The sequence below is a fragment of the Manacus candei genome, unplaced genomic scaffold (assembly GCF_025592945.1).
Source record: "Manacus candei isolate 608988 ecotype Guabito, Panama unplaced genomic scaffold, ASM2559294v1 h1tg000008l, whole genome shotgun sequence".
NCBI classification, from domain to species: domain Eukaryota; kingdom Metazoa; phylum Chordata; class Aves; order Passeriformes; family Pipridae; genus Manacus; species Manacus candei.
In genome coordinates this window covers 9,326,821-9,344,199 of record NW_026138056.1, presented here as the reverse complement: position 1 = coordinate 9,344,199, position 17,379 = coordinate 9,326,821, and the positions used below count along the sequence as shown (strand labels likewise).

Genomic DNA, 17,379 nt, shown 5'->3' with positions numbered 1-17,379 from the left:
AGATCCCTCCACGTCCCAAGATCATGTGTTTGTCTTTCCTCTGGAGTACTCAGGGCTTAATTGTCCCTTCCTTTCCATGAAAAAAGTAAAAAAACCACAAACAAGCAACCCCCAAACAAATAAACAGAAACAAAAAAGAGGGAAAAACCACTCTAAAATAACGGAGCATATAAGAAACCCTACTGAAGGAGGACATGATGTGTACATTGTTTTTAGTTAAGTGGGGTAGAGGGTTTTTTTCTGAAATTCCTTCCTGAAAGCAGTAATCATTTGACAAAATGTAAAAAGATGAACTCATTTAAAGCATTTCCTTGATCCTGGACTAGTGGGTTAAAATAATACTGGCTGTTGCTATGATTTTGCTCACATCCAACTTACCTTCATAAAGTAGCTTGCCATATTGCTGCAGCTGGCTGGATGTCTGTTCCTGTGTTTGTCATTATCAAGCAAAGAGACCTGCCAAATTATTCAAAAGTGTATTGCAGTCCCAGCACCTCTTATTATTCCTTGCACTCCTTGCTCCCATTTCTTTCATGTTGTTCTGATACACAGGGATATAATGAAGAAGTTACATAACTAATTAAAGCAGATGTAGTTTTAATAAAGGCTTTGGAATTGATTTTTTGAGAATTAACAAATTCAGTTCTCAAGTGTATCTCAAGACTATTAAAAAAATGTTTGATTTATTTGTTTTAGCTTTGGGGAGTGCTGTTCTCATATGCATTTTTCCAAAGACTTAAGGTCTTACCTTGAGTTACTTGCACTCAGTGTGGATAACCCATGACTATTTAAGCATGCTGTCAGATCAGGAGCACAGGTGTAACTAATATAACTATCAAAGGATCTAAGACTGACAGACTGCCTCTGCAGGATTTTGTAATCTGTTTTATTCATAACATTATTAAGATATAAGTATAGCTTAATTTTTATCACAAAGTGGATGAATACAAGTAGTTTCTAGTAAAAAAATGGGGCTTTGATGGATGGCTCATTGAAATAGTTGAAAAGACTCATGCTGGTTCCACTGATCATGGATGAATATCAGACATCCTATTGTGATTACATGTTTTAATGAAAAAGTTTCTGATTAATATCTGAAGATTTATAATGTGCACAGGAAACAAGGATTAAGAAAAGCAGGAAAAAAATACTTGCGATACAAACGAAGGGCTTAGTCTGGAAGGTGGAAGAAGGGAAGACTTGTAAATTTCCTTCTTTTTAACCAGAGATCTCAAGTAAAAAACCTTCCATTTCAAATTACTTCATTTTTCAGGTTGGATGGCTGGTGGTTTCTTTTACCACTCTTTTTATTTCCTTCCTTCCTTCTTTTCTTCATCTTGATTTCTTTTCTCTGAAGGGAATAACAGAGGAGAAAGAAAAGGAAAGTTACATTTTGGGCTCAGATTTCAAAACCAAAGAGAAAGCTCAGTACATTTTTTTTCTCCCACAGAAATATTTGTGACAAAAGTTTCCATAATGATTACCTACATTTAAAAAAACATCACTATTAATAGCAGTGGAAGCAGTGGTAATTGAAGAAAAATCTCCCTCCCTCCCTAGTCACTTGTTAGAAGATAAACTTCGACAAAATATTGAAATCCAAATTCAAAGAACATTAAATATGCTTATTTTTGAACTGCTACACTTTGAGTTCTCTTTCTTTTTTATATGTTCAAAATGTTCATCTGCTTTGGAAAACTTGGTCTAGAATAGCTACTTTGACATAAAATATACATTTTAGATTGCACGCTTTCAGATTTGGCAAATTGACCCCATGTCCTAGGATAAAAAGTGTTTTCCCCTGGAGTTAGAAAAAAATGGTTAACCAGGGGGTTAACCACCAGGGGATGGTGTTCCTGGTTTGCCAGGGCCAATCAGAAGCTACATTTCACTACTGTAAAAATCAACATATGTCTCAGGCCGGAGGAGAAGGAAGTTGAGGTAGTTGAAAAAAGTTGTAGCCATGTCGTGAATCCACAAGGAGGGAGGGCCAGCAGGCCCTCCCCTCCAGCCCGGGGCTGGGGGGCCTGGAGCAGCTCAGTAGCTGAGTGGAGCCCCCCCTGAGGCTGGTGATCAAGGGGGACTTCTTTTCCCCTCTTCTGTGAGGGGGAAAAAGGACTGCCACGTGCAGAGTTGAACAGAGACAGCGGTGGTTGAAAGAAAAAAGATAGCCAGCAGCAGTGAGATGGTGTGGAGCCAGGCTCAAAGACGCAGAGAGATGTCTTGCAATAAGGGAGAGCTGGCAACAGAACAGAGAAAACTCAATGAAGACTGTTTTGGGGGTAAGATTGAATTAAATCTCCCCAAAACCCCTTCTAGAGACCTTCTTTTGGAAAGAGGGGTGGATTTCCATTTGAAGGGAATTCCGAAATGCAGCAGCACCAGAGAAGGAGGAGTGAAAGTCTCTAAGGAAGTCCCCTGAAGGCTCGGGCTTGAGAGACTGGGATTTTCACAAAGTAAGAACAAGAAAATTCTGACTGCAATACTCAAATCTGCTACCTTAAAAATAAAAGACACTAACTAATACCACAGAAACTAATTTGAAGGAACTGTGACCTGAAAAGTGACAAAAGAACTTTTCTCTTTTCTTCCCAGACTCTTGTTGAAGAAAAAGAGAAATTTAATCTAATGTAAATATATTATTTCATCATAGAAGAAATGTAAGTTGTTACCTATATATATATGTATGTAAATAAACCTCTTAAGTATTTTCCCCTTTCCCCAGTGCTGAGTAGCTGTGTTTTGTCTGAAAACCCTCTCACACTGAAGCAAATTGTGGAAGGGGGGCTCGAACTCGGAAGTTGGATTTTTGCGGAGTCTTAAACCACCACATCCCAGGATGAATTCCTCCTCCCTTCTTTTAAACCCTTAAATACCTCTCTTCATCCATACCCTGCTATGTTCTGTTTGTCTGGAGCATTGAATTTCTTGCTCACAAATGACCAATCGCAGGGAAAATGTTGGAATTAGATCAACCTTGCATGGGTCTACCTCAATCTTGGGCTGTTCAGTAGTGACCAGTGATGTTTGTGGGGATACAAACACTATTTTTCTCTATGTGAATGACTCGTTGACAGTACCAAATAGGGATTTCCTATTTTTGATCATGAAGTTTTCTTTTTTTTGGCCTATGGTTGTCTAAACTTGGAAATACCAAGTGACTGAGTGATGAGCAGTGGGGGTTCAGTAGTCAGTCTCCATGTACATATGTATATGTATTTATGTAGCTCCTGTGCACAGACACAGAAGAAGAAAACCTGAAGTTTCAGGTAATTTTTACTGGTGGAATAGCTGCAGAGTGACTGAGATGAATCAAATTACTTGAAAGAACAAAAGTTCAGGGAAATAGGCACAGCTGTAATCCCAGTGATTTATGAGCATTGTGAAGGATTTACCACATTCTTGCATCAGTTCACATGATAAATTTACTTTGGTCACTGCTTTCTGACTCACCATGAGAACTAATTTGCAAACTTGAGATGTCTGAATCTTAAACTATTCTGTTTATTATTCATGATGAATAGAAAATCATTGCATTAACATTCTAGGTTTTTTATTTAAAAATTAAGATTGACTGAAAATGAAAATTGCGAAGGTAAGTGTTCAAGTTGTACAAAACTTAGGCTAAATAATTTTATTTTATTCACTATTCCTGATGTTGTCTTTCAGTCTTCCCTCATTTGAACTGCTCTCTTTTTCCCAGCTTTTCAAATATACAGCAGCCAAACAAAGAAACACTGCAAATTCTTGTAAAATCTGATGTTTCTCTGTGTGGCTACAGCTGCGATTTCTTCATTGTTTATGTTACTAAACATTGTTCTTTTATTTTATTTTTTTTTGGTGTTCCCATGCCTGTACCTTTGCTCTCTGCTGTTCCTTGTTCAGGAAAAATTGTGCTGATTAGCACCCAGACAGGAAAAATGTGCAGGGAAATGATACAAAAAGGCCACTCAGATTTATCTGAAATATTTTTGAAATTCTGTAGCAGGAACATGTATGTCACCTTCTGCCATAAGTATAAATTGCTTCAGCTCATTTCCTACTCGAAGTGTGAGTTATATTTATAAGGAGTGGGTTTTAATTTTTAGTTGTTATTTCAAAGGTCAGCTGGCACACACAAGCAGCATACCAATGACAGGAGTTAATCATTTAGCTATCAGAAGATAACAGCATTAACTCATATGAAGTACAGGGACAACATCACATTGAGAATCATTTTCCTTGGGAAAGTAGTATTAAATTGTTGTGTGGGTCCAGCTACAATAATCAAAAAGTTGAATGGAATGTGAACTTGCAAGTATGTAAGATACTCCCTGGTGAATTCATATGTATCCTATGATAATTTCACACAATTGTGGTAAACGCAAGGTATGGCACATCCTTCATTGAGGGACAACAGCCTTTGGTTTACCAGTATGCACTGGAGAATTGAGACAGCAAATTCTCAGCCTTGCTCCAGATAATTTGTTATTCTACCTGTGTTCTAAGAATGTCTCAATAATTCCTACCCTCTGGTAAGACAGGATTGGGTAGACACTGGTATTTTGTCAAAAGTTCGGACAAAAGTGAGTAGAGCCTCCTAAATCACACAGCAAAAGGAACTATGAATTACTTACTTTCATGTTCTTTCTATTTCAGGACCTGGTCTAAAAAACTGAGAATGCACATCTTCATGCATTAATAGCATACTGCTTAATTGATTTGGTCAAAGACTTCTTTGGTCAAGATTTCAAAAGATTTTTGGAAGGTGCTAAGTACTGACTTCGAAAAATAGACTAAGAAAGGTATTTGAGGCAATAGTTGTACTGAATGAGAAACAGAGGATCCCTGAAAAACCTGTCCAGTTTTCTGGAGCTACCTCAAAAGCTATATAGCAAACAGGAGATTTGATTTTTGCAATACAGGACATCACAAAATTGTCAATCATCTGCCTGCCTGCTGCCAACTGCTCCAGTAGCGAAACTCATTCCTTGGATAGGACAGTCAGAAATATTGACATTGTTTCCTACTAAGATAATAGCTTTGAAACCTGGCTGACATTTGATAGGAGCACTGTGAGCTTCCTGAAATTTACATTCCCAGCCAGCCCCGGCAATACTAAAGCCAATTCTCTTTTCAGGGGTAATAATCATAATCATAATAATAATAAAGTAATAATAATAATTTTCTTTGCAATTCAGATCATGACAGAAAACTTGCCAGAACAGTTACAAAACCTTGTAGAATTGATGACATTAAGGAAATTTATTTGGCAAGGAAGTTGAGACTATGTCAAGAGGAGAATAGGATGGTAAGAAAATGAAAAAGGAATCCAGAACCCTGCATGACCACCCAGATCTGTGCAAAAGGCACCAATGACTAATTACAGATGTGTAAGCTTACAAATGACCAAAACCAGATAAACTAGTGTTTTCCCTTAGATGATGTGTTTTCACGTATGACTGGAAGGACTTTTCTTTTCGTTACCCCCTATTGTGATCATTTATTCCTCAGAAGTCTGGGTGAAAATCCTCTTCCCATTCTGGACTGGTGCCACTGTTTAACTACAGGCACATGCAATGCGTGCTCCAATGAACAGAGCTCCTCATGTTTCCCAACAAAAAGTGATATGCCAGTTCCCCTCAAACTTCTGCCAGAGGCCCATGGAGAACAGTAATTCTTCTGTGATCTCTTCCAGTGAGTGTGATAGCTTTACCATACCACGCTCTTCCAGACAAGGAAGGATTATCTGTGGTTGAAATAGTGACATGAAAGAACTGAGTGGGAAAGCCCGTGTTTCATGAAAACAAGAACCTGCTGTGAAGGTGTTTAAAAAATGTAGGACACCATCAAAAACCAAGGCTTACTATTGTATCTATCATAAAACCATAAAAATACAGAGGGAACTTCCGTCTGCTAAGGAAGTTACTTGCTATATTGCTTATAACCAAAGAAAAATAAAAACCATATGACAGCCTAAGAAATTCTAGCGTCTAATAAGTTTTGATAAATAGCTTCTGTAGAGCTTGTGCAAATAGAGATTAACTTTAAAAATGCTATTGTCCCCAGCGGACAGATGTTCAGTTACTGAAGTTGAGAGACAATCAAGGATAGTAGATTGCATCCTGAGTGATGCTGAAGGGTTGTCAGTGAATATACACACGATAACATGTCGAGGACATCAAATAACTCTCCCTGACTCTCTCAGTGCCAGAAGCCTCTTTTTGACAAAGTTGCATTGCATTTGGAGGAACAGTGAGGAAGTACCTTACCAGTCAATCTCTCCTGGGACATGGTACATTCATATGAAGACAGTTTGTTCATTTGAGGTGCCCATGGCTTGAAGCTGACTTGATATTGCCTGGATGGTTTCTGTAGCTTTAGTCACTCAGTAAAGTAAAAAGCTCACTAAAAATCTGAATCTTGACCATCTGACTATACTTTTCTTTTCCAAACTCTGCCAGTGCACAGAGAACAACCCTAGAGCCACAGGATTTCTGCAGCTCAGGGGAAATGTTCAGTCCAGGGACCAAGTCAAGGCTCAAAATCCACATCTCTGCTGTAGTGGAAAAGCTTATATCCTTTCTATGTGCTTAATGTTATGATACAGACCTTGTGGTACTTTCCTTAATGATAGTATATATGATAGATAGATTATTACAACGGCTCTAGGAATAACCAAAGTTTCAATTACTTCTCCTAGGTTATGTTTTTGCACTTTTTAAATTTTGTGAATTGGAAGTAGTTAAGACAGCTTTCACTTTCATTTGTAGTCTTCACTTTGTGCTCTGCAGTAGGCACTGAGGCTGAAAAACAATTCTGAAAAAATAGACAAGGAGCTTAATCTGCTAACGGTTAATTAAAATATATATAGGGGAAAAAAAGAAAAAAAGTCACAAAAATATTGTTGTATGTCTTGTTATGGCTGAAACTGCATCTTAATAAACTGTAGATTTTATGCATAGTTAACGTGTTCACACCCAGGCAATTGCTGTAGGAAAAAAAGAAGTTAAAACATTACTATTGGTTCCAGTTTTTCAATGTCCTGAATTATTAGTGGAAGCTAAAGAAGAATGAAAAACTGAGCCCCAGAAGGTGATGAATATTTCTATGAGAAGTGCTAAGCAATTGGAATAAATCATTATGAAAAGTGGGGAACATGTGAGACAGGCAACAAATAACTGGAGGGCACTTTTTTGTTACCAGTCTGTATTAAAGTCTGCTTGTAACCATGGCAACTGGAAGTCCACATTTACAGCATTGCTATCAACAAATATTGAAGAGTAACTTACAGCACTTTTCACATTCAAGCAATATTAGCTGCTTTCCCCACTGTGCCCAACACATGTCCTCTGACCCCAGGCTTCTTCCTTCACAGGACCATCCACAGTAGGGCCAGTTAGGCCCTGCAAGTCTGCGTTGCTCCCTCTTTCAAGTGGACTGGCACACAGCATTCCTTTTTTCTCATTATTAAACCTTCTTCAATGATAATTTTTAACTTTTACAAGGTGGGCCAGCTATCCCACAGGGGACATAAAAATAGCTCTGATTTAGCAAAGAGGCATTGTCATGTAGGAATGCAGTAAACAGTGTGATAATCAAAGATCTAAAGATGCACTGAAATTTTTATGCACACCTACTCTTAAATACCATATCAAAGCATTCTGGAATGCTTTGGAACAAATATTTTGAAATAAACTTAAGAAAAAAATCAGTTTTTTCTTTCTTTCTTCTTTGTCCATAGATTCCATAATATCTGCTTGCACCCATGTCTTAAATTAAGCCATTACAGGGACTTTGTATGTAAATGTATTTTCTCTAAAACATATGGAAATCTTTTAAATTGGACATCAATTCTGAATTCCATATTTTTCTGTTGATTGTGGTGGTGGTGGGTTTTTCTTTATCAGAAACTGTCACCTGTTTTCATCAAACAATTTTCCACATAACTAAACTATGAATAGAAACCATGTCCCATGTCCCTGGTAATATGTTAAGCTCAGAAAAATAAAAATGCACCACACCAGACATACTTACCACAGGTACTTTATTTCTGTTTATAGTGATGAAGAGAAAAAAAGAATTTTTTACAGTCTAATAAGTTTGATAACACTGAGATTCTAATACTGTGTCTTGGAAATTATAGATTCATAGAATCAAAGAACATACTGGGTTAGAAGGGACCCACAAGGCTAATCAAAATCCAACTCCTGGCCCTGGACGGCCCCAGGAATTGCACCATGTGCCTTAGAAAATATAAAGGTTCATCATTGTTTTGTTTTTTTTGACATAGTACACTGAAATTACCTGTATTTAAGTATGTGCAAAACCATAAAAACAAACGTAAACAATTGCTTCTTAGTACTATCATTTAATCTTCATAGTGAATTTTTAAATCTTTCTGCCTCATGAGTTGTTATGAACATAAAATTCTCCATTCAGACAGAAATTTGCTATATGAAAGGACTTGTTCTTTATAGAATGTGATAGTAAAAAGGAAACACATTTATAATTATACTTCTGATTTTTCCACTAACATTCATCAATAGCCATAATACAGATTCCATAAGCCCACCCCTCTCACTTGCTTTTGTGCTCTAGAGGTTTCCTGAGCATCACGAAATGCCAACATGTGTCATGAATAGGAATTAATCAACTAAAATAAAATTTTTAAAAATCGTACTTTTAAGAGAAATTGCCCAGTTTGGAAGTGGTTGCTTCAGCTGTTGGCAATTCCATCCTCAAAATCAAATATAGTAATGCAAAATATGCTAAATATTGTTTCAATCCCTAAATTCTGATTTGATAAAAACAACATGAAAGAAGAAACTGTGATTTTAATTTTCAAGGAACTGAGGCCTCGCAGCTGGTGTGGATTTAATTTAAAATGTTGAGTTTTCACTACTTTGGGGGTCCAGGCTGTGTTGTTTTCTGTAGTTGTCCTGAGGAACAATTATCTAGAACTAAAGAATGTAAAATGTTAGAAGAAAAGGAATGAATCCAAGTTAATGTCAAAATCATTAGAACCCTAACTGGGAGGACGAAGCACTCTCTTCCAGTTCCTGAGAGTTACTCGAAATGAATAACTAGACCTTTGTCACGTCCATAGTTATGAAGGAGAAATGCAAACCGTATACTCCCTGAAATATTTGGGTTTGGGATATATTCATAGTTGGCTTGATAGTGTTTTTTTAATCTGTTTTAATTATAGGATAGCTGCTGAATGGCCTGAGAAACATCCGTGCTGGGAGATACTCTCCACGCCTTTGACCTAGGCGCTGTCTGCCACCCACAGTGTTCTACTGGTGCTGGTTGGGAGCTTGCAACAATGTAAAGGAGATGTTCATAAAGGGCTGTGAAAATTCTAGAGGTGCATAAAAGGACTACCTCGTTAGATAACTGTGTGCGCAGAGACTCCAGTTCACCTGTTATTCAAAAGCAAGCGTAATAGGAAGAACATACAGAATATTAGGCTGTTTGCTGACTTAAGACCCTGCGCTATTAGGGTGTATTTTTCATTCTAAATACTGAGTCTTGGATTCTTATTTGTAAGCCGAGCTCACAGAAAAGAAATCAACTCTATGTATAATCAAGAGGCTGACATCCTTTTATATCATTTTTGTTTTTACTGTTTCTGAATGGGAGCAGGCTGGGGTGTTGCGCAAAGACATTTCTGCGTCCCAGCTCCCTCTTTCATATGACTGAAGCAATGAGTTCAGCACAGCATGAGGGAGAAAGGGCAGATTGAATAGATGATTCAGAGGTGAGATGAGGACAAATGTATGTTTGAATTAGGGGGTGGGGGTGGTACTCAAGTTAACTTTTATGAAGATTTCATGAATAATTAACTTTTTTCTTGTTTTCAAACTCGGCTTTTTTCCCTAATCATGAAAGAATTGCTGGAAAATTTGTTTGCAACTGCTTTAGTAGTTAGCAACATCAATTCATTATATTAATGCCACACAATTACTACTTTTTCTCAGCAATGCCAAATAGTTTATTTGAACACATGCTATATTTGGATTGATTTGGTTGATTTGAAAATATTTAGTATATTCTGTACCAAAAGAATATGGAAAACACAGCCTTGATGCAACAAAGATTTTAGTAGTAAACAGCTCAGAATAATTACTTAAAACAGTTTTTAATCTGCTTGGTCATGAAATATTCATGGTCGTATGTAAGAATGAATGTCAATACCATGACAGGTTCCTATGATAGCTAAGACATTACTTCAGGATTTTGAACAAGTATTTCCTTGTGCATCCTTAAGTGATATTTCTGTCTGTAGTAATGTGTTAGACAGTTTTGTGTGGTACTGCCCTGCACTTTCCTAAAGCAAAAATCCTCTTGGCTGAAACTGTGATTCTTGATGTTCACTGGATCCCGTCATTAACTTCTGGAAAACCAATGGTAATGCTTGCTGGTGAGCAGGGATTGGATATTTGAGCTCTGTAAAAAACTTATTTGATATTCAACATCTCACACTTGCATGCAAACTGAGTATAAGACAAATCTCTTCCTTGCTTTAAAGGCAATGTCTTTTACACAGGCATCATATCCTCTAACTAGACAGAGCAAAGTTTAAAGTTTCATAGGAAAAAAAAATTAAAAGCCTACCAACTTGTCAGAAATGTTTTAAATTCTGGATGTTGTCTTTTGCTGAATTTTGTATGCAATATTAAATTGCATGTTTACATCCAGATGTAAATAGCACACTCAGTAGGCAGTGAGATTTCACGTAGGGAGCATGGAGGACTCCAGTGGGTAGCTTAGCAATAGTGGGGCAGTTCCCAGCTGGAATAAGCTGGAGTAGCTCCTAGTGAACTTTACATCTACTGCATGTGTCCTTGTGATTATACAGCTCCAAGTATATGCACAGAGGTGTGTCAGAAGACAACATGAGGGTAAAATGGACCTTTGGTCTAATTCAGTGCAGACAATTTTATGTGAATGGTGATTTTTACTATTTTCTATTGTTATTATATTGTTATTAATGGTGGATTATTATTATTTTTGTTGTTATTATTTAAGCAAAAGCCAAGGTAGACAAAGTCTAGGCACACTTTCTACCCCACAGATCAGCTTCTGCCAGGGGATGAGGTATCTTGGCAGCACTGGGACTGCTCTTAGTAAGTACAGCAAAGCTCTCCCCTGCACACACGCATCACAGGAGCTGTGCTTGTGGTATCCTCACCCCTTAGAGTACCAGTGAGTTGTTGATGAGACCCCTCTGGTATCTCATTTTTGATGTGGGAAATTATTTGGTGCTGTTCCGGCAGGCTCCACCTGAAGCTGCTGAGGTGGTACATGATGCAAGGTTTGCATCCTTCTCAGCCCAGGCATTGCAGGTTATGTCCTCAAATGAAGGCTCTGTGTGAATAGTGCAAAATCCCACCCACCTTCCCTCTGGCCATCAGCTGATGGAACAGGCATCAGAATGGAGTCAGGTGTTTCGAAGCGGAGTCTGTTCATTTAGTACATCAGCTAACTGTGAGCCTGTGTTTATAAACATGTTCAGAGTAGCAAAAGCAAGATATCTTTATCTCAAACTTAGTAAATATCAATCAGAATATGATGTTCTAACTGTTACAAGAGATACCTTTATCCACCAATGGTTTTGCCTGAATTCAGAATGGTTTCTTTTGCGTATAGCATAAAATATATATGATGTTACTCTACACAAGTAAGGATATCAGAATCTAACCCAGATTTTGCTAGCTATCTGTTGATAATGAAGTAGAAAAACACTTCTTTCACATCTACATTGAATTGTCTCTTTCGGGTAAGACCAATTGGCCACATATCTGTATAATGCTCAAGTCTCATGGGAGGCTAGAAACAAATTTTTTTAAAAGCTTCTGCCATATGTCAGAGGAGGTTTGTGCTTATTAATTAGCACCTTGAGAAGACTATTTCAAGAACATGTGCACGAGTGGTCTGGTTAATTAGAGGTTATCAGAAACCTTATATCAACATAGGTTGGATGTACATTAATTTTTTCATGTTTATTATTCCACCTAGACACAGCATTTATTGTAATACTTGACCTATTTCCCAGTTTCAGAAGCTGAGGCTACAGGGACTCTTCATATCTCAGCCAGTTTAATGAGTTGGATGTTACACAGTTATCAAGACCATCAAGACTAAAAACAGAAAAATAAATAAAAGTATTGAGGGAATGTTATGTTCAAGCAGACTGGTTAACAGCATCACATTTCCATCATGAATATGCAAATTAATTAAGAAAAAGAAAAGTAGATTACTAATACTGACCACAGATTTTTTTTTTGTTTTATTTCCAGAATTTTTTTCATGCTAATTTGTTGGTCACAGTTACTCCTTTTGCTGATAGTTAAGAATAGGTGAGCACCTGCTAAGTTTGAGAGTGCAATAGCAACCTGGTACAAACCTTCTATGTTTTCTGTCTTCCTTCTGAAAAGAAGATAATTCATACAGTGAATTCCAACAGAAAGGAAGGTATCATAAACAGGACCTACCAAGATCTGTATCATAGTGATCTAGTCCTTATGTTAGTGTCTCAGGTGATTGCCTCAGAGATATATGACCCTGTGTTTTCATGGAAACTTTCATTGCTATGAAGGAATTTTTATTTACCAATCTTTTTATTGTTCCCCTTGCTTGACTCCTGAAGTGTAAAATACTTAGGACAAACTTCCCTTAGTCATTCATAGACCCTCATACTCTATTTCTATGCAATCATTTTAATAAAAGCAGTTAAATACAGATTATTGAGCATTATAATTAGACACCTGGATTAGACACCTGAGCATGAAACTCTAGCCCAGTATAAGCAAGCACAAGCATTTTACTATAACATCACCAGTATTATAATTACCCTGCTCATGTATTCTGCTCCTGTGTTAGGCCCCTACCTCTAATGTTCCCTATTTCTGCCCCCAGTGTTGTGTTGGTTCTTTGCAGCTTAATTTGTTTTCAGGGAATGGTACTTTTGAAGTAGAATGGATCATATGAGATGCACATTGTCTGTGTGGAAGGATCAGAAGATACTTCATTTTAGTCTAGCTCTGCCCAACATAATTCCATTAACACATTTTTCCAAGCATGAGGTTTAGACTTTTAAAGAAACAGTTTGAATCCCAGTAAGAAGTCAAGCACTTAACAGCCTATTGACTTTGAAAATTTCTGAGAATGAATAAAACGTATTATTGGATGGACTTGAATCAAGAACAAACTGGGTTTGACTCAAAGTCCAATCATTTCTCTTCACACCAGTTAGTTGTTTTTAAACTAAGCGTATGTTTGAGAGACTTAATAGAAGCTTAGAAAAGTTCAGTTAACTACACAGGTATCTCTGGAAGTAATGTGCTAAGCTAGGCTACCAGGATGTCATTAGAACAAAAAATTGGAAAAGTTTTAATAATTTCAAGATGTGATAGAATCACAGAATCATTTATTTTGAAAAACACCTTCAAGGTCATGAAGTCCAACTGTAATCCTAACAGTTCCAAGTCCACTGCAAGTTGGATTCTAAAAAACCTTGGAAATGCGAATTACATCATTGATAAAATAATATGAACATTTTGAATAAAATAAAATAACTATGAGAATATGCATAACAGGCTTCTTGAAAGTTAGTTACATAGTACAGGAAAAATACTTATGTGCCCATCTCTATTCCTAGCTAAATAAACATTGGAATCTCTTATGTGGATTTCTATAAACATAAATTCTGTAGGAAAAAAGAAGCCAAGTGATGTAGTGCATTTTTTTCCCGTAATCTTAACTGCTTCAATAGTCAAAAGATAACCCATAGAATACGGAATTCAGACTAGGGAAACAGTAAAAAGATACAAAGGGACGAATTCCCAGAGTGAATATGTGCTAGAGAAATATTTATTTTAAAATAGGTCACCTTTGCATCAATTCATTGATAAATGTTGTCACTATAAAGTGTTATGATAGAGCCTAAGAATATCAAGTCAGAACTGAAATACATAAGCAGTTTTTGAGAAACATAACAAAACCCTGTTCCTTCCTCAAGGTGCTTGCTATTCATTCTGCCAGATGGCATAAAAGGTGAAGAGACAAGTATAATGGGAATAAAAGAGAAGTATGAGGTGATCATATCAAAAGAGTTTAGCAGAAAGATGTTTCAATTATCATTCCACTCCTTTAGTACTAATACATTTAATGTATACCTCTGGTCTTCTTTGGTGTGTAGTATTCAAAAACAACAGAACCCCTGCTTTCTGTTGCCACATCTTCAGTCTATAATCCTGAACAGCATAGCAACTCTATTAAATTTTTTTGAATCTCATATCAATCTAGAAATGAGTGTTGATAGAAATAAGCTTTTAGAAGAGGTTCCTGTTCCACAGCTGGAGAGCATGGCACCATATAGTGTGTCCAGCTCTTGGTCCACATAATGTGAGCACAGAAGATTATTCTATAACTTCCAAACTATCAAGGTACTGGATAATATATTGTATTATTATGTATTATGGTTAGGACAAACCTTTCACTCCCTAGTTTTCTGCCACCCATCTATACTCAATCCCAGGGAAATACCCAGGAACATCCCTTTGTCCTGACCACCCTTTCAGGACGCAATAAATATATCCAGAACATACCGAACCTGGGCAGTAGCCACAGGTGAGCCAAGAACAAGCTGTTCCAGCCCCTGCACCCACCCATGGCTTGGGTACTTCGCAAGGCTCCAGCCCGGCCAAGACCCCCCAACCCCCCAGAAGAACCCACTATCTACCCAGACCTTATCGTCCCCCCACTGTGTTACCACAGATCTCCCCACGCCCTGCTCACCTACGACACTCCATACAGGACTGCCCCGCCCACCCTCCCACTAGTCCAAGGACCCCCACGGCCCACCCGACACTCCTCCCCTCCCCTAAACTGGACCAGCAAACCTCTGTGTGCTCCGAAGCTCCCCCTCTCCTCTCCCACGAGGGTGCAATCCTCACCAGTGAAGCTCCCCCTCTCCTTTCTCACGCCCAGGGCCCACGGGGTTTCCCGCGCATTCACGAGTTTTTGGTGCACTGTTGGGAACTAGGTGAACTACCATCAGACCTTCGTGATGCAGTCATCATCACTTTGTATAAGAAAAAAGGAGTTAAATAAGATTGTTCAAATTACCATGGTATTACTCTGCTCTCCATTACTGCCAAAATCCTGGCAAGAATACTTTTGAACAGATTAATGCCCGCTATGGCAGAAGGAATTCTACCTGAAAGCTAATGTGGTTTCAGAGCCAGCATGAGTACCAGAGATATGATATTTGTTCTCAGACAACTGCAAGAGAAGTGTAGGGAACACAATAAAGGTCTCTATGCAACGTTTGTTGATCTCACCAGGGCTTTCAATACTGTGAGCAGAAAAGGTCTATGGCAGATTTTGGAACATTTAGGTTACCCCCAAAGTTCCTTAAAATGATCATCTCACTTCATGAGGATCAGCACGGCCAAGTCAGATATGGCAATGCACTTTCTGAGCCCTTTCTAATAACCAATGGTGTGAAACAAGGCTGTGTTCTTGTACCAACCCTATTCACAATCTTTTTCAGCATGATGCTCCAAAGGGCCACGGCAGACCTCAATGATTAAGATGGAATCTGCATTCGATACCGTACTGATGGAAGCCTTTTCAACCTAAGGCGACTGAAGGCCCACACCAAGACCTTAAACCACCTTGTCCAGGAGCTGCTTTATGCTGATGACGCCGCCCTTGTCGCCCACACAGAAGGAGCTCTGCAGCGTTTAACATCCTGCTTTGCAGACGCTGCTGAGCTTTTGGGCTGGAAGTCAGCTTAAAGAAGACAAAAGTTCTCTATCAACCTGCACCTCAGGATGTCTTCTGTCATCCCCATATCACCATTGGTGAATCAGAACTCAAATCAGTCCAGCAGTTTAATTACCTAGGTAGCCTCATCTCCTCAGATGGTAGGATTGACGGAGAGATAGACAACAGGTTAGCAAAGGCATACAGTGCTTTTGGAAAACTTCATAAAAGAGTTTAGTGAAATAAACACTTGAAGAAAAGTACAAAGATCAGTGTTTACAGAGTCATAGTGCTGTCTACTCTTTCATATGGATCTGGATTATGAGTCATCTACCGCCACCACCTGCGTCTCCTAGAATGGTTCCATCAACGCTGTCTCTGCACAGTCCTAAACATCCACTGGTCAGATTATGTGACTAACACGTCTGTTCTAGAACAGGCAGCAGTCACAAGTATTGAGGCCATGTTGCTGAGAACACAGCTGTGTTGGGTAGGACACATCTCAAGGATGAAGGACCACCGCCTCCCTAAGATCTTGCTTTATGGTGAACTTGCCACCTGCTGCCGCAAGAGAGGAGCCCTGAAGAGAAGATACAAGGACTCTCTGAAACAACATCTCAGCCTTGGCCATATTGATCAACGTAACTGGTCTATTCTGGCCTCCAATTGGGAGGTCTGGAGACACACCATCTATAACGCTGCTGCTTCCTTTGAGAACGCACACAGGATCACTCTCAAGGAGAAAAGACAATGCAGAAAGAATCGTGTCCTGCAGAATATACCACCTAAGGAGTCTTTCTGCTGTGCCTTTTGCAACCGGATGTGCCTGTCTCATTTTTAACCACCAGCATGCTTATAACAAACGTGGGTAGAGCCCTTCCCAAATCTTCGTTCGTGAAGCCTAGCCATGATGATTATGTATTAATACATGCATGAATATATGTAGCTATGTATGTGTCAATATAATATATAATATTGATAGATCACAAGAAAACATTCCTGATGAATTTTTTCCTTTGCAATTATCCTCAGGGTGACACAAGCAGTTTGAAAAGAAATCTGACAAAATTACACACAGTAGAATATGAAGGTAGTGCACAAAAAAGGTGTGCACTACTGCTATAGACTGTTTTACAGATAGTTATTTTGAGTATTGGTAATTGCTGTTATCCTATTTCAACAGTAACTGTAAACATATCCTAGACCTACACACAGCTAGAAGTAGACTGAACTATATCCTATCAGATGTAGAAAAAGAAGCACCTAACATTATACTCTAAATATCCTCACTGAAAGTTGTAGACGTGAAGGTTTTTTTCAAGCCCTCTTTTTTTTCCTTCCCTAGCAATGATGGAGAGTATTTTGATGGGAGAACATATTTTTCCTGCCGAGTTATCACATCTTCTTCTGAGTATCAGAAAACTACTTACTGATTACTGTCTGAAAGGACTGATCTGCTGTATGCATTCTTGGAATTAGTCAAAAGACACCTAGGACAAGAAATGGGAATTCTTTCTGGCTTTCTGTGCCTATCAATCAAAACAAGTAAAAGTTAATTTTGCATTGTCCCCATTTAATAACTGTCATGTTGAGACACAGGTAAGAGGTATTTGAGCCTGAAAT

General features: G+C 38.3%; 1 long non-coding RNA gene across 1 annotated transcript in view; it reads left to right on the top strand.

Annotated features, from left to right (window-relative positions):
• Positions 1-15,702, top strand: part of LOC127465215 (uncharacterized) — a 32,934-nt gene extending 17,232 nt beyond the window's left edge. Inside the window, exon 3 of the long non-coding RNA XR_007901946.1 lies at positions 15,542-15,702. This is a non-coding gene — a long non-coding RNA (uncharacterized LOC127465215). The remainder of the gene's footprint in view (positions 1-15,541) is intronic.
• The last annotated feature ends 1,677 nt before the right edge of the window (positions 15,703-17,379 follow it).